The sequence below is a fragment of the Salmo salar genome, unplaced genomic scaffold (assembly GCF_905237065.1).
Source record: "Salmo salar unplaced genomic scaffold, Ssal_v3.1, whole genome shotgun sequence".
NCBI classification, from domain to species: Eukaryota; Metazoa; Chordata; class Actinopteri; order Salmoniformes; family Salmonidae; genus Salmo; species Salmo salar.
This window is the reverse complement of record NW_025547873.1, coordinates 9,347-27,658: the sequence shown is the minus strand read 5'-3', so window position 1 is coordinate 27,658 and position 18,312 is coordinate 9,347. Positions and strand designations below refer to the sequence as shown.

Genomic DNA, 18,312 nt, shown 5'->3' with positions numbered 1-18,312 from the left:
GAAGGAGTTGATGGTCCCTCTGTCTCGAAATTTCCCCACCTTAAAAACCAAAAACAATGGGATGCCTTTTTCTTTTTGCATTTGGACATCTGATGATTTTAAAAGGAATCCCCATCTCGCCCTATTCCCCCATCTCGCCCCATTCTCTATATCTCGCCCCGCCCATTCCCCCATCTCGCCCCATTCCCCCCATCTCGCCCATTCCCATCTCGCCATTCTATCTCGCCCGTCCCATCTCGCCCCGCCCATTCCCCCATCTCGCCCCATTCCATCTCGCCCGGCCCATTCCATCCGCCCAATTCCCCATCTCGCCCAATTCCATCTCGCCCCCGCCCATCTCCATCTCGCCTTCGCCCAATTCCCCATCTCGCCCCATTCCCCATCTCGCCCCGCCCAATTCCATCTCGCCCCATTCCATCTCGCCCCGCCCCATTCCCCCATCTCGCCCCATTCCCCCATCTCGCCCCCGCCCATTCATCTCGCCCCATTCCCATCTCGCTCGGCCCAATTCCCCCCATCTCGCCCATTCCCCATCTCGCCCCGCCCAATTCCCATCTCGCCCAATCTCCCATCTCGCCCGCCCAATTCCCCATCTCGCCCCATTCCCCCATCTCGCCCCCATTCCCATCTCGCCCCCGCCCATTCCCCCATCTCGCCCCATTCCCGGGTGGGCCTTGCCTTGGTGTTAAGCAAGGTCACGGCCTCCTCACCACACACGCCTCTAGCCTCTCAATCTGCCTGCTTACAGACCCAGAAATAATTTTCCACAGCTTTCAGATTCACGCACGACCCCTGGCTACTTTCTCTCATTTTATAGGCCTTCATGACTTTAATAAGAATGGCATTTCTCTCACGTTTATTTTCTCTCTACGTGGCAATTAGGAAAAGTTAGACTCGACCCAGATGAAAAGTTACACCAGACAGTTGAGACATGTTTTTGTGCGTTACAAGGGGAAGGTAGTATTGGTGCCAGATCAGACGCAGGTTGTCGTCAGCACTTTCGACCCCTGCATTATGCCCTTGCGAATACGACTGAAAGACAGAATATAACTCGACAAGGCAGCTCCTGTAAATAGTGACTGAAAGGACTCGGAGTTGTGGCTTGTTCTTTTGGGTATGTCTAACAGGCGCTGGGCGATGCGGGGGCCAAAAAGTACAATTACCAGTAGAATGAGGTAAACCACCACCAAAAGCAGTCCCTGAAAAGGAAATAGAGGTTGAATTCAGTCTAATCCGTGATATCCGGTATAAACAATGCTAACCAAGTACACAACAATCTCTACTCCTGAAAGTAGTCAGACTTGCCATCCATGAAAATGTAGTTGACCACAATCACACTAAAGATGTTACCTAAAGATGCAGTCACTGAACAGGAGCACAAATCCCACATCCTGAAAAGAGATGGAGTCCTGTTTGATGGGATCTTCTCACTGACCACTACAGTCTACGAATAAAACCTGAGGCTTTATGTACAGAACAAGTGAGATACTGACAATTATATTGATAAAGTGCACAACTGATGCAATTAATCACCAGATAAAGATTTAAAACGACTTACATAAAAAAGCGTTGAACAAGATGAGTAAGGAATCTGAATATGCAGATTCTGCAATTGCTATGCAGTTTCCACCTCCAAGCTGCAGACAAATCAAAGTCAGGTTACAGTTCTCGGAAACCCGGGCCTAGGGGGGCAAACAGCACTTGCTCTGGAAATCATGTCAGATTTTCATGGCCAATTTGATAAGGGTGATCTTCAGAGACAACCTCTCAACAAACAACGAGTTTGGGTAGGTGGGGCCCAAAACAATCCCCGGAAACATGACAGAGGCGGACACACAACGCTGGACGTGAACAGCTAGGCTAATTTTAGCCACAGCCAGTCAGTGGTTGTTGTTGGTTTGTAATACTATTAGTCACTGGAGAAATACATTGGGAGTGTAAAATATCTTTCGCAAGCTCCAAGCCAGCTACCAGAAATGTTTACTGGTGGGGTTCTGGATGGATTTCCGGGTGCTCAACTCCATCCACCCTTTTCTCTCTGCCAAACTGACGCTGGTTTATGTTTTATTTATTTAACTAGGCAAGTCAGTTAAGAACAAATTCTTTAATTTATAATGATCGGCTCTCGAACAGTGGGTTAACTGTTTTGTTCAGGAGCAGAACAATGGATTTTTACCATGTCAGCTCGGGATTCGATCTAGCAACCTTCGATTACTGGCCCAATGCCCTTACCACTAGGGTACCTGCCGCCCCTATGTACAGTGTGTGCTTGAACATTGGTACATTGTGGAAGCCAACCGAGTCTGTCTAGGTACTAGGTTATGGGCCGTGCGATAAGACAAGATCCATCAGGAGAGGAAAACGCAGTGTCAGAGCTTGAAGCGGCTTAGCCTGAGACTGATGTATTCTGCAGGGCAAACTGGATTGCTGAAGATCTTAGGTAATTTCTGGCACCACGCCAACACGGTCACAACGATGAATACCGCAGGAATGTGACAGATACATGACACATTGCACTAGCCTTTACATAGTCGGGAGCATAACTACATTTTAAAAAGTTGATTGGCTATCCTTATGCTTATCCTGAACAGCAGGTCGCGATCATGCGTAAAAAATTCTGTTTTATAAAATGACAGGGGCTTTCAATAATGAGCTTTCCAGAGACATTTTCACTCCAATTACATCGAATCGTATCATATTCCCCTGGGTATGGTCTCGGTTGGTCAATGGGCATGAAAAGGAAGGAAGAGGTTCAGAATGGAGTGAAACGGGAACGTACTACACTCTGAATCCTTATCCACAAACAAACGAAAATGTTTATTTTCTGTTGCATAACATTTTTCTACGCTGTGCCCTAATGAACATGGCTGGAGGTGTGGGCGTACCTGGGAGATGGCGGAGTGGTCGAGGATGGGGTTTGGATGTGCTCTGTGGTGAGGCCGGCACAGGCAGCCACTAACAGCGTGGGGCTACGACCGGCAATGCAGACAGAGCCCCAACCTGAGACCAGTGGACGACCTGCAGCCGTGACCACCTACAACACACACACAAACAAACAATAGAAACCAATACAATGAAGTATCACACATTCCAGTTCTGTCCACTATATAACCACAACACCACAAAAAAATTGTTTGTGTTGGTGGGCCTACCGCTGACGCCCGGTGGGCACTGACCCTGGTGGTGGTCAGGCCCGCTACTGACTTGGATGTACAGATGTGGGAGTGGGTCTTCAGTGTGAAGATGAGGCTTCGATCAGGTAGGCGGAGGGCAGCAACACGGAGATGGTGTATACCAGAGGCCTGGAAAACAAGCCAACAGCAATGGGGCAACTACAGCGTAGCAGGCCCACTCACTGGAAAACAAGCCATACAGCAAGTAACTACAGCGTAGCAGGCCTACTGACTGGAAAAACAAAGCCATACAGCAAGTAACTACAGCGTAGCAGGCCTACTGACTGGAAAACAAGCCATACAGCAAGTAACTACAGCGTAGCAGGCCTACTGACTGAAAATACAAGCCATACAGCAAGTAACTACACAAGAGTAGCAGGCCTACTGACTGGAAAACAAGCCATACAGCAAGTAACTACAGAGTAGCAGGCCTACTGACTGGAAAACAAGCCATACAGCAAGTAACTACAGAGTAGCAGGCCTACTGACTGGAAAACAAGCCATACAGCAAGTAACTACAGAGTAGCAGGCCTACTGACTGGAAAACAAGCCATACAGCAAGTAACTACAGCGTAGCAGGCCTACTGACTGGAAAACAAGCCATCAGCAAGTAACTACAGAGTAGCAGGCCTACTGACTGGAAAACAAGCCATACAGCAAGTAACTACAGCGTAGCAGGCCTACTGACTGGTAACACCAACAAACCATGGGACAGAATGGGTATTTTATTGGAACTTACTCAATGTGTCTGAGATATAAGGGTTAGTAACTTCCACTCTGTTGAGAAACATAATATGGCTTTAGTTTAATACATGCTTAAGCATTTGGGGCTACCCACAAACACCCCTCATAACACTCCTCATAACACACTTCCGCAGTAGTCACTACACTACAGACATGGCTTCAAATCATACTTGTTTTCAATCAAATACTTGAATGAAGCCTGTCTGGAATACCAGATGGATGGGTTAGGGTTAACCCTTTTGGCCACTGGGTCATTGGTTCCATTGCTCCAGGTAAGCTCAATCAAGTATTATTTGACCCTGAGACGCAGCACAGCCAATGTAATAGTTCATAATGATGATGCAGCAGGTGAACAGGAGACGTAGGTACTAACCATGTCATAGTGGCAGTCCATACAGGTAAAGGGCCCGCTGGTGTTGGCTGGAGAGCTGGAGCAGCCCGCACACACCAGGCCACCGTAGGCCTTGGAGAACAGGGTTGGGGCAAATACACCTGCGGGACAGAACAAAGTGTGTGAACTTGTTCGTGGATGTGCGTGTGTGTTCAGACTTCAAATCAAATTTTATTGGTCACATGTTTAGCAGATATTGCGGGTGTAGCAAAATGCTTGTGCTTCTAGTTGACAGTACAGTGATATCTAACAGTTTCACAACATTTACCCAAAATAAACGTAAATCTAAGTAAGGAATGGATTAAGAATGTATACATACATGTCAGAGCAGCATTGGACTAAGATACAGTGGCATAGTATAGAATACAGTATATTCATATGAGATGGGTGATGCAATATTTACACACAATTAAAGTGACTAAGATACCGTAGAATAGTGTGGAGCGCAGTTTATACAGTTGTGGCCAAAAGTTTTGAGAATAACACAAATATTAATTTCCACAAAGTTCGCTGCTTCAGTGTGTTCAGATATTTTTGTCAGATGTTACTATGGAATACTGAAGTATAATTACAAGAGTCAATATTTGCAGTGTTGACACAGGACTGATGGTAGCGCTCACCTGGTCTTCTCCGGACAAGGTTTTTTCCAGATGCCCCAAACAATCGGAAAGGGGATTCATCAGAGAAAATGACTATCCCAGTCCTCAGCAGTCCAATCCCTGTACCTTTTGCAGAACATCAGTCTGTCCCTGATGTTTTCCTGGAGAGAAGCGGCTTCTTTGCTGCCCTTCTTGACACCAGGCCATCCTCCAAAAGGCTTCGCCTCCCCTGTGCGTGCAGATGCACTCACACCTGCCTGCTGCCATTCCTGAGCAAACAGCTCTGTAACTGGTGGTGTCCCGATCCCGCAGCTGAATCAACTTTAGGAAACGGTCCTGGCACTTGCTGTACTTTCTTGGGCGCCCTGAAGCCTTCTTCACAACAATTGAACCGCTCTCCTTGAAGTTCTTGACGATCCGATTAATGGTTGATTTAGGTGCAATCTTACTAGCAGCAATATCCTTGCCTGTGAAGCCCTTTTTGTGCAAAGCAATGATGACGACACGTGTTTCCTTGCAGGTAACCATGATTGACAGAGGAAGAACAATGATTCCAAGCACCACCCTCCTTTTCAAGCTTCCAGTCTGTTATTCCAACTCAATCAGCATGACAGAGTGATCTCCAGCCTTGTCCTCGTCAACACACACCTGTGTTACGAGAGAATCACTGACATGATGTCAGCTGGTCCTTTTGTGGCAGGGCTGAAATGCAGTGGAAATGTTTTGGGGGGATTCAGTTCATTTGCATGGCAAAGAGGACTTTGCAATTCATTTGCTCCTCTTCATAACATTTGAGTATATGCAAATTGCCATCATACAAACTGAGGCAGCAGACTGTGAAAATTAATATTTGTGTCATTCTCAAAACTTTTGGCCACGACTGTACATATGAGATGAGTGATCGATTTATAAAAGTGGCCAGTGATCTCTAATCTATGTCTACAGGCAGTCGCCTCTGATGTGCTAGTGATGGCTGTTTAGCAGCCTGATGGCCTTGAGATTGAAAAACAGTTTGTCTCCCAGTCCCAGCATTGATGCACCTGTACTGACCTCACCTTCTGGATGATAGCGGGGTGAACAGACAGTGGCTCGGGTGGTTAATGTCCTTGATGATCTTTTTGGCATTCCTATGGCATTGGGTGCTGTACGTGTCCAGGAGGGCAGGAAGTTTGCCCCCAGGAATGCGTTGGGCAGGCCGCAACACCCTCTGGAGAGCTTTGCGGTTGTAGGCGGTGCAGTTGCCGTACAAGGCGGTGGATACAGCCCGACAGGATGCTCTCGATTGTGCATTTGTAAAAGTTTGTGAGGGTTTTAGGTGTTCAGACAAATTTCTTCAGCCTCCCGAGGTTGAAGAGGCCCTGTGCACCTTCTTCACCACACCGTCATTGTGGGTGGACCATTTCAGAAACTTGAAGCTTTCCACCTTCTTCACTGCAGTCCCATCGATGTGGATAGCGGGGTGCTCCTCTGCTGTTTCCTGAAGTCCAACCTCCTTAGTTTTGTTGACATTGAGTGAGAGGGTTATTTTCCTGGCACCACACTCCCAGAGCCCTCACCTCCCTGTAGGCGGTCTCATCGTTGCTGGTAATCAAGCCTACTACTGTTGTGTCGTCTGCAAACTTGATGATCGAGTTGGAGGCGTGCATGGCCACGCAGTCATGGGTGAACAGGGAGTACAGGAGGGAGCTGAGCACGCACCCTTGTGGGGCGACCCGTCAGGAAGTCCAGGACCCAGTTGCACAGGGCGGGCTCGGACCCAGGGCCTCGAGCTTGATGATGAGTTAAGGGTACTATGGGGGTGAATGCTGAGCTATAGTCAATAAACAGAATTCTTACATAGGTATGCCTCTTGTCCAGATTGGACAGGGCAGTGTGGTGGCAATTGCGTCATCTGTGGACCTATTGGGGCAGTAAGCAAGTTGTAGTGGGTCTAGGGTGGCAGGTAAGGTAGAGGTGATATGATCCTGGACTAGTCTCTCAAAGCACTTCATGATGACAGATAGTCATTTAGTTCAATTACCTTTGCTTTCTTAGGTACAGGGACAACGGTGGCCATCTTGAAGCATGTGGGGACAACAGACTGGGATAGGAAGAGATTGAATATATCTGTAAACACACCAGCCAGCTGGTCTGCACATGCTCTGAGGACGCAGCTAGAGATACCATCTGGGCCGGAAGCCTTGCGAGGTTAACACGCTTAAATGTCTTACACACGTCAGCCACAGAAAAGGAGAGCCCACAGTCCTTGATAGCGGGCCGTGTCGGTGGCACTGTATTATCCTTCTGAAGCTACTCTGAACATATCCCAGTCTGCGTGATCAAAACAATCTTGGAGCGTGGATTTCGATTGGTCAGACCAGCATTGAATAGTCGTTACCACGGGTGCTCCCTGTTTGAGTTTCTGCCTATAGGAGGGGAGGAGCAAGATGGAATCGTGGTCTGATTTGCCGAATGGAGGGCCTTATATGCATTCTGGAAGGTAGTATAACAATGGTGGAGAGTTTTAGCAGCACGAGTACAACAATCAATGTGTTGATCGAATTTCGGGAGCCTTTTCCTCAAATTTGCTTTGTTAAAATCCCCAGCTACAATAAATTCAGCCTCAGGATATGTGGTTTCCACTTTGCATAAAGTCCAGGGAAGTTCTTTGAGGGCCGTTGTGGTATCAGCTTGAGGGGGGATGTAGACCGCTGTGGCTATTATTGACGAAAACTCTTTTGGGAGATAGCATTTGATTGTGAGATATTCTAGGTTGGGTGAACAGAAGGACTTGAGTTCCTGTATGTTACACCATAAGTCAGTTACACCATAAGTCGTTAATCATAAAACATATACCTCCACCCGGAGAGTACATCTCGGGCGCGATGTACTGAGAACCCAACTGGCTTTACAGAGTCAGACAGTATATCTCGAGAGACTTGCCTGTGTGCACACAGACGTGTTTCTTTGTGTGTGCTTACGCATCTGTGCATGCGTGTTCACGCTCTTACCTCCTACTGATATGAAGAGCAGGGCTGAGCTGACCCCTGCAGAGGCGGCTGTTGAACCTCTGCTCCCTGTGTTTAAAGCCCCGATGATCATGCTGATACCCTGGGTAGACAGGAGACATGATGTAGTCCAGTCACTAAACCTCCAGTCACTAAACCTCCAGTCACAAGTCCCCTGTGCTCAAGGCCAAGTGAAATTCAGAGTCTCTTACGGCTGAAATCCCAGTCCCCGTGTTCGAGTTCTGGTCCAAGTGCTGGGTCCACATTAAGTCAAAATAAAGTTATTTAACCAGTCAGATATAGTGTAGTGGCAAGAGGGATTTACTCAAATTGTTTGCTATCCGTTTTCCTTTCTGTGCCACCAAATGTTTGCATATAGGCTACTGGTAATGTTACCAGGGCCACATTCAGTTGAAAACATTGCAGATAAAAAATACCATGAATAGAGCCGACGTTATCCCTTATGTCAGAGAGGCATGTTTGTTCTACATAGCATATTTCTACCTGAACGTTCCAAAACGTTGCATCCTGCTGAACGTGCCCCAGGTGGTTGGCTATAGCTAATGAGGTAACATGACTGAACAAGGTGTAGCCTAAACAAATGGTTAACAGTCTGGTCTGCAAGTAGCCTAGTTTAAGAACGGCCCGCGATGATTTATAAATGTAAAATGCGTAGCGACGGTATTAGGGGTCATATCTTTTTAACGGTAAGGGCTAAAATCAAACCATTTTCTCTGAGGAAAATAAGGAGAAGTGGCTAGTATGTTGGCTACAGAACCGGGCTATGAAATGCAGTGGGGAAAGTGCGATAGGTTGAGCGAGTCTACAAATTCAAAAATAATTCTATACTGAAGGGAGAGAAAAACATAGCTAGACTGTTGGTCTACTATTCAACTTAAAGCTGCTACTGTTTTTACATTTCATGAAGCATCTTGTGTTTTTTAACCAGACAAAGGGTACCTATGTAATTAGAAGGCTGGTGGTGACTGGTTAGCTACAGGGAAGAAAGAGAGTCGCCTGCGTGATGTGTATAAGCGGAGACGGAGCTGCGCCTATCTGGCCACACACATACGCTTGCTCCCCCGCAGCTCACCTGAACATATCCCAGTCCGCGTAGGCTAGGCTGTGTGTGGCGCATCTGTTCCACTGCAGAATAGAACATTTTCCTTAGTTCTAGTTTTCTGGGTCTATTTAGTCAGTTATATAGTCTCATAAATTGCCACTGAAAAGTAGGTGTTTGAGTAATATTTTAGTCACTATTATTGTTGAGAAAGTAAACACTGGTGGTTGTGTGTCAGTCTTCGAGGGTAATGTTTTTGTGTATATCAGTGAGATGCCTGTGTGTGTCTAGGTGCCACTCACTGGGATAAAGAGAATACAGCCCAGCAGGGTTCCAGTGAGAGCGGCCTTGACGATCTCCTCATAGCACTTGGTGCCGGCCTTGTGACCCCTCAGCAGGGCAGTGATGTAGAAGGTCATCTCTGTGATGGAGCCAAACGTGGCGTTCACCACTGCTCCCACCGCAAAGTTACTCTGGGCTGAGATACTGCAGAGAGACAGACAGCGTGTGACTCTGGGCTGAGATACTGCAGAGAGACAGACAGCGTGTGACTCTGGGCTGAGATACTGCAGAGAGGCAGACAGCGTGTTACTCTGGGCTGAGATACTGCAGAGAGGCAGACAGCGTGTTACTCTGGGCTGAGATACTGCAGAGAGGCAGACAGCGTGTTACTCTGGGCTGAGATACTGCAGCGAGATGTACCATTTTAACTACTAACGCCAAATTTTACCACCACCAAATTTAACAACCATCAACCAGCCTCAGGGGTGATTCTATTCAGAGGGCCTTGTCGGAGCACAAGCACGTCATTATGTGGATTTAACATCTGTTCAAAACAATGAGAACAATTTGACTCCAAGCTAGCCTCTTACTGTGGTTCTGGTATTTTGCCCATGTTGGCAGAGCAGACGGGGGGTCTTACCTGGCGATGCCCATGCCAATGTAATAGGACAGTGGGATGATGGAGCTGACGGCAGCAGCGAACTTGGCCTCCGAGCTGACAAACTGGTTCTCTGTGTCCACGTAGCCGACCACCAGGGTTGTGATGACCAGGGGCAGCAGGTCTGGGTGGGCACATTGCTTTAAGGATCACCAGTGGGTCAACTGGAATGGAAAGTCTACAGCGCTGTGTTGGATATCAAATACATTGCAGAATCACAGATCTATAAATAACCTTGCATCCTAACTAACTACTTATTGTGTGAACCAAATTAATGATTTTATACTTATTTTTGCTTAAACTGATTCCCTCAAACCTGCTGATTGTCTGATGCCAATTGGTGATGCACTGTAAAGAACCACTAAGCAGAAATGCTGACCCCTGCTGGACAGGGTAAAAGGTGCAACTTGCAGGACATTCCATTAGGTTCTTGGTGGTGTTCCAGGTCATCTTTTTGTAGTCACACTGCCCAACTCATAATATCTCTATAGCAAATGAATGTGGTTCCTAGGACACGAAACACTTCTCCAGGTCTGATCATCTAAGCCGTGTGACTGCATAAAGACGACCTGGAACGCCACCACCAGTTCACTGACATGAGTCAGGTGACAGATAATCACAACCATAATGGTCTGTTAAAGGATACTGACAGCGAACACATTGATTCCGTCCAAGGTGTATTTGTAGTAGTACCAGTTGAAGGCGTGGTAGCAACAGAGAAGCACTTGGCTCTCACACCCTTGCGGCTGCAAAAGAGACAGAAAAAAATAGCAAAGCAATTGTTAAATTATACATTTCCAAATCAAGGAAAAGGATTCCTTTAAAAACACGGTGGCATTGTCAACACGACATGGAAGGGGAAGATCTTGATGAGCGCGTCCACCTTTTTCAGCCGGTGGATGTGGACGTCCTCGGGGGCATGAGGAGGATGATGGCCAGGGTGCGGGCGTTCATCTTGGCCACGGGGATGGTGAAGACCAGGATCCAGGAGAGGAAGCAGGCCAGGCCGTGGATCAGCCCCCAGGAGAGGGTAGCCTAGCAACAACCACACATAGGTACTGACACGACACTGCACCCAGCAGGGCACAGCACAGGAGACCAGGCAGGCACAGACACACATGCAAACACAAACAAAAGCACGTGCACACACACAGCGGGGACAGATGTGAAAAAGTACTGGTTATGAAATGGTCTTGGCAAAAGCTTGAAAACAGAGCAGCCAATCAGGCACTCAGATTGAGTTTAGAGATTGATAACTTGTTAGTCTGAACAAACTAAACCAAACACATTCCATCGCAATCCACATAAGGAAAACAACATACGCTTATAAGGATATAACTTTTGACATAAATATTATTTGAGAAAATATTAGCCCACACAGGGGTTGAGGCGATAGGTGAGGGGACAAGACTCACCCAGTAACGCGTCCGTTGTGGGGGGGGACCTCGATGGGGACAGAAGGGGGCATGAGCAGGGGTGTAGACTCCTTCACCTCCTTTGAGTCAGATTCCTCTGGGATGGCCTCGCAGTGAGGGAACTTCACACAGCATCGCCTGACCAGGCTTCTGGGCTAAACATCCAGGTGAAAGAAGGAGAGAGCGGGATGGGAGCGAAGGAGAGAGCGGGATGGGCGCGGGAGCGAAGGAGAGAGCGGGATGGGCGAGGAGCCGAAGGAGAGAGCGGGATGGGCGAGGGAGCCGAAGGAGAGAGCGGGATGGGCGAGGAGCGAAGGAGAGAGCGGGATGGCGCGGGAGCGAAGGAGAGAGCGGGATGGGCGCGGGAGCGAAGGAGAGCGGGAGCGGGATGGAGCGGGAAGCGAAGGAGAGAGCGGGATGGGCGAGGGAGCGAAGGAGAGAGCGGGATGGGCGAGGGAGCGAAGGAGAGGCGGGATGGGCGAGGGAGCGAAGGAGAGAGCGGGATGGGCGAGGAGCGAAGGAGAGAGCGGGATGGGCGAGGGAGCGAAGGAGAGAGCGGGATGGGCGAGGGAGCGAAGGAGAGAGCGGGATGGGCGAGGGAGCGAAGGAGAGAGCGGGATGGGCGGGAGCCGAAGGAGAGAGCGGGATGGGCGAGGGAGCGAAGGAGAGAGCGGGATGGGCGAGGAGCGAAGGAGAGAGCGGGATGGGCGAGGGAGCGAAGGAGAGAGCGGGATGGGCGAGGGAGCGAAGGAGAGAGGCGGGATGGCCGCGGGAGCGAAGGAGAGAGCGGGATGGGCGCGGGAGCGAAGGAGAGAGCGGGATGGGCGAGGGAGCGAAGGAGAGAGCGGGATGGGCGAGGAGCAAAGGAGAGAGCGGGATGGGCGAGGGAGCAAAGGAGAGAGCGGGATGGGCGAGGGGAGCGAAGGAGAGAGCGGGATGGGCGAGGGAGCGAAGGAGAGAGCGGGATGGGCGAGGGAGCGAAGGAGAGAGCGGGATGGGCGAGGGAGCGAAGGAGAGAGCGGGATGGGCGAGGAGCGAAGGAGAGAGCGGGATGGGCGAGGGAGCGAAGGAGAGAATGGAAGCAAGAGAGCGATGGAAGTAAAAACAACATCTGTATTGTCTGATTAGACCTAACGTCAATAAGAGCCTTAATACATGATTAAACCTTATTGATAAACTCCAACCAACACTAAGCAATAGTATCAGGACCATCAGTTTGACTACAACACCATTAAAATGGGGCCCAGAGAGTGACAGTATTGAGGTGACAATTGCACACACTTCTAACCAGACCATGAATATAGCTGGGTGTTCAAGTCTTTAGTTATATTTGTTGAGTTGTTGGACCTAGTTGTTGTAACGGTATATGAGGAGCAAGGAGAATGATGAACACAGCGATCAAGCTGGTTCCTCCAGGCTAAACGTCACACTGACCAGGCAATAATCAATGGAGAAACGAGCCAAGACAATAGCATAATCAACCACTGTCATAACTGTTACCTTTAGTATGGACTTCCCAAATGGCCACAGAAAGTAGCATGATAACTTCCAACACAGCTTCCCTGAAATAAGATTTGAGACCCCAAAATATTAGAATTGAAATTCAGATTTATGTCATCCCGACGTAAAGTAATACAGATTTTATTTAAAAGAACATTAAAATAATGTGTGTATTACATGAAAGGGGTTCTTACCATAAGGAACTCCAATGATGGTCAGAAACATTAGGACAGAGACCAAGAGGTAGGCTAAAGAGATCCACCATCCAAATAAAATCAAGTATGCCATGTTTCCACAAGTGATCAATGAACCTGAAATCAAAGAGATTAAAAAAAATGGCAGTGTATTCTTTTCATCAACATATAGTGTCTACTCTATAGCTATAGAACACTACAATCTTGAGTATTTTTCCCTCAAACATTTAGAAAATGATTCACATCAAGCCATGATCATGTTCATTAGGGCACATGGTAGTTAAATGTTTTAAAAAACGTTACCACGGAAAACAAAAAAAACAACATTTCTTATTGGACATGTTCAGATAACTGTCCCCGAAACAGGGAGGTACTATCTCCGTTTGGTGACTACTGAACACAACCCGCACCTTTTCTAATGATCGTCATATTAGAGGTTCCGCAGGGGGCAAGTGAATTAGGAGCAGGAGGACAGACACTAACCTTGGGGTCTGACAAAGTTTAGCTCCGAGTAGAGCTCCCTCACAATGTCCGACCTGTCCTCGATGGGCCTCTCAGTCACGTGACTCTTCCACTTTCTGAAGCCAAACTGAACATGTGCACACACAACCAGACACACCATCACTTCCAAGTTGAAGGGATATTTTGTAAATCATTCAAATTATAACTGTTTTACATGGAAGACAAAAACTGCCAGGCTTTTTTTCTCCGATGTGTCCAACACCCCACCCACCCTGTAGTTGTTGGCCAGTTTGTTTGCCTCTACTTCATTCTCCGCTCGGATGGTGGTCCTCAAGCTCGAGCCATCCTGCCAAACCTCTTCCCCATAGTGACAAGGGAGTACTGCCTCCTGAGGGAACAGACACCAAGTTACCAAACAAATGGATGAAATGGTCCGCCAAGACGAGGAAAAAAGTAAGACAAGAAAAATGGATGAGAGGTCTTCCATGAAGTATCACACACTAACATATGGACATTTAAAAATGATTTGATATAGCAGAATTTCATGAATCTTGTTTCTCCCAAAGGTGTAGAGCTTAGCCAGCCCAAAAACTAAATTACACCAATGCTATCGGTTGTACAGAGCATCCATGGGTACTTTAGCAAACAGTCAGTGTTGGTTGTGACTATGTGCTGCCAGGACAGGCTGTACCCTCACCTTTGTGTGCAGACAAGCATTTGGGGGTGTATTGGTGGGAGACATCTGGGGAGGGGGTCTCGGCCACATGGCTGCCAATGTCCACACACAGTCTGTCACACTGGGATGTACGGCGGTAGACCCTGGGGTCATGGTCCCATTGGGTATCTGAGGGGACAAACAAACATTTATATGAAACATAACCTACCCTTAAACGTCTCCATTATTAGAAGTGTTTATTCATCAACATAACTTGTGTAGGGTAACAAATGACATCTGAGAAGATGCAGGTAAACTTGCATAAAACGTTCAGAATAAAATGATACCTACTAATAAATGTATCCCCCAGAGAACTAAACTCAACATTGTTAGACAAACAGAATCCATATGGCATAACTAGGGCCAGGAGTTTTTCCTCATCAGGAACAACTCTGGATCCCAGTTGGTTAGGTCATGTGAGACCTGTGTGGACCAATGCACTAAACCCGTCAAGTCAGTGCGTGACTAACGAAAAGCTCCTGACAGTCACATGCAGCGACACCCAATTCTTCAGTGCAGGGATACTGGTGAGACTGATGACATTACCTATGGATTTCAAACGTTAGTGGATTTAACAAGCACTATGACGATGCACAGAAATGTTGCCTCTGAAGGTTTACCACTTTGACAGGGGAGCAAGATAACTTTACAACTTCATGTCTTTTAAAAAGGACGAGCAGCGTTTTCTAAATTCAATTCAGAGAGATTGAAATGGTCATACATGGAAAATCCAGAGAGCAACAAGTACTTGTAAATCCAACGCTCTCTCCTGACCTGACATTCCCTAAACTGAATCTCCACAGGATTTAAGATGAGCATCACTGTCCCAAGACTCCTAACTGAACAAAGGGAAGGGATTCTTTATCAACATGTGACATCGTCTTCATGCAACTTCAATTATGAGACGGGCCAGTCAATCAATAGACTCACAGTTCTCATAATCTGAGAGAAAGCAGATTGATAATATTTTCAATTAAATACAAATTTAGTGAAAGCATTCGTCCTCAGCTTTCCTCCTCATGTTGTCGTAATCTTACCACTACTGTAGCATAAGTCAGATTTCCCAAACTCGGTCCTGGGCGCCCCCTGGGTGCACGTTTTAGTTGTGCCCTACTGTAGCACTACACAGCTCATTCAAATGATCAAAGCTTGATGATGAGTTGGTTATTTTAATAAGCTGTGTAGGGCAAACACCAAAACGTGCACCCAGGGGGGGCCCCAGGACCGAGTTTGGGGAACCCTGACTTAGGTAATAGTACAGCGTAGCCTACAATCTCTCTGGTAATAAGAGTCCATACACTATTTTCAGAATCTGGTTCCAATATCTGTGAACAGAAATCCATATTGGGGGTCTGAGCAAATTATCAAGCAGTTTTCAGATGTACGTCACAGGAACTGAATAGTTTCTCACCTATTAGTAAACAGGTTTGTGAGGCCTGGTTATCCTAACTACATTAAGTGTAAAACATTATTTAGGGGCTCCTCCGCACAAATTAAATATTGTGGAAATAGAAGGAAAGCAGCCTACCCATACACAGGTGCGTTTAATCAAAGTTAACTATTGAACACTAACTGACAAGGCACAAATATAGGCTTTTCAAAATGTCGAACCTTCTATGAAATTTACAAAACAAATGCCAAAGTTTACCTTGAGAGCTGTGTCTATGTACGATACAACATTTGTTGCAAACGCACGATTATCGCATGTTAAACAAACCGCGGAGATTGATAGAAGGAACGTTTACGATTTGTTCTTACCTGAACTTTCAGCCGTAGACCTCCGCCTACACCTCTCCGTATCAACAATAGGCGCTTTAATGTTGGACATTATTATTGATTATAATTCCCATAGAGCTAATACCACGCCGGTTTAATCAAGTCAATGCCCTTCCTCAGCGGTTCTCTGTGCGCTTCCTAACCATTGATGACATACATGCATGTCTCCAAACAACTCGTGGGAATTGTAGATCATCCTCATATCTTGTCCTTCTCCATCGACTGCATTCTGGGATGTGTAGTGACTGTGTCATGTCCTGTGCCCATTCTAATATAAAACAACTTTGTTTGAAAATCCAATTCATAACTTACGCTGTTTTTGATGAAATGTGTTCTATTGAATAATATGTGTTTTCTGTCATTCTGTCTATTTCAGGGATGGCCAACATTGATTTGGGTGGGGGCAGTTGTTTGAAGTTTTTAATATAATATCTGAGTGAGACAGACTAACACAATCAATGGGGCCCCCTGTTGGTAATTCGACCATGAACCAAGTTGGGTCAGCTGGACGCTAAACTAATTTCGCAATCTAAAAAATGTTAGCTGACATGGTGGGCTAATTGACTGACTATCCGTGACTGTGCTAACAAGAGAAAAACTGTTGATGCCCAACCAAATTTCGAAATTGCACCTTTTGTATTCTACTATTCTAACTTGCAGCAGTAAATTGAGACCCCGAGCGAATTTTTTTTTTATTGTATTTTTGGGGGAAATTGATCAAGGACTTTCAAAAGTGGCCAGTTGCTTATCCCTGGCCTATTTACTTTACCAAGGATAATAACATTTCATACTGGGTGGAGACCTAAAAACTATATGTGAAAGGAAACATTATTCCAACAAGTGTAGGACAACAGAACTAAGGACCATCAACACTAGAAATATGTTTTATTCACAAATCTCAATAAATAAATCAAAAACAACAACACCAGAATTCTAGGTTTCCTTTTATTTACATAATTATACAAAAATACAGCTTCATGATCAAAGTAATACAATTCTGTGTTCAAGATATGAGTGTGGAGAGAAACAGCAGTAAGCTACATATACAATAGGGAAATGGATTTTGCCAATATAAAGAACCCACAAAGAGATGGACTGTATTTAACTATCTTTGACAACAAAATAAAACTCTGAGAACGTTCACAATACCTCAAAGTATAGCAGGGTTAACTTCCCCTGGAATAAACTGGCTGGTCAGTATCCAACATGAGAAATATTACAGTTGATGTCATATACACTTGATAGATTCCTTGTCTTTTCACAAAATATATTTTTTAACAGAAATTACATTCGTTTGCACTGATGGTGCAAGAAATGTCCAAATGTATTAAACAAATGTTACAGTGTTATTTTCATTGCAGCGCTTTACAGCTTGCTTAATTTATCTTCCAGACATGGACATTTTATAAATAATCTGATACACATTAGCTAATAGGACTATCATAACATTGACACTACAGATGTAGGATCTTAATTTGAGCCAGTTTGCTACAGCAGAAACATAATCCTGCAGCAACAGGAAATGTGAGTTATGTGGATTATAATTAATGACCATTTTTGTAGCGGTTGATCCATTTTTTGTAAGCGAAAATCAAGTCAAAGTGGAAATTACAAACTTCAGAAACCGTTTTAAACCTCAAATGCAGTACAAGTTTTAATTTTTCCTGCAACAGGTTGATAAAATTAAGATTTTACATCTGTAGTTCGGCACCATCTTTATTCTGTTGTGAGTGTGCGCAAAGACACTAATACTAAAATACTTTGGTTACAGCATCGGTACAACTACATCACGAGCTTCAGTGACTTTTCCCTTTTGCTGAGCAAATCTGTAATGTACCTCAGCACAGATAAACAACCAAACATACAGTATAACAACTTAGAATTGTACAAGTATGCTGCATCCTTGCACAGGAGGTTGGTGGCACCTTAATTGAGAAGGACAGGCTTGTGGTAATGGCTGGAGCGGAATTAGCGGAACGGTATTAAATGTGTTTGATGCCATTTCATTTGCTCCGTTCCAGCCATTATTATGAGCCGTCCCTCCCCTCAGCAGCCTCCACTGCGTCCTCGGTCCCAATAAATGAACAGGTGCACTACACATAGAGAGAAGCACAACACGTGCATTTAGAAATTGTAGCAGATAATTACAAGCAAAGAGAATAAAGGTGTTTTGCTCAACTCTAGGACAACATGACGCAATATATAGCACTGTCCTATACAATAAAAACACAGAACTCAACAAAGTATATCCAAGGTAGTCTATACGTATGCTTAACTTGGGCAGGAGCTCACCGGAGCTGAGTACCGGCAACTCACATTTTCTACTGCTTGTGCTCCTGTTCTTCTTCTAGAATAT

The 18,312-nt window shown here is 46.0% G+C and overlaps 1 pseudogene; it reads right to left on the bottom strand.

Moving 5' to 3' along the window:
• Window positions 1-1,120: 1,120 nt before the first annotated feature.
• On the bottom strand, window positions 1,121-16,248 carry LOC123732479 (low affinity vacuolar monovalent cation/H(+) antiporter-like; annotated as a pseudogene).
• Window positions 16,249-18,312: the final 2,064 nt, after the last annotated feature.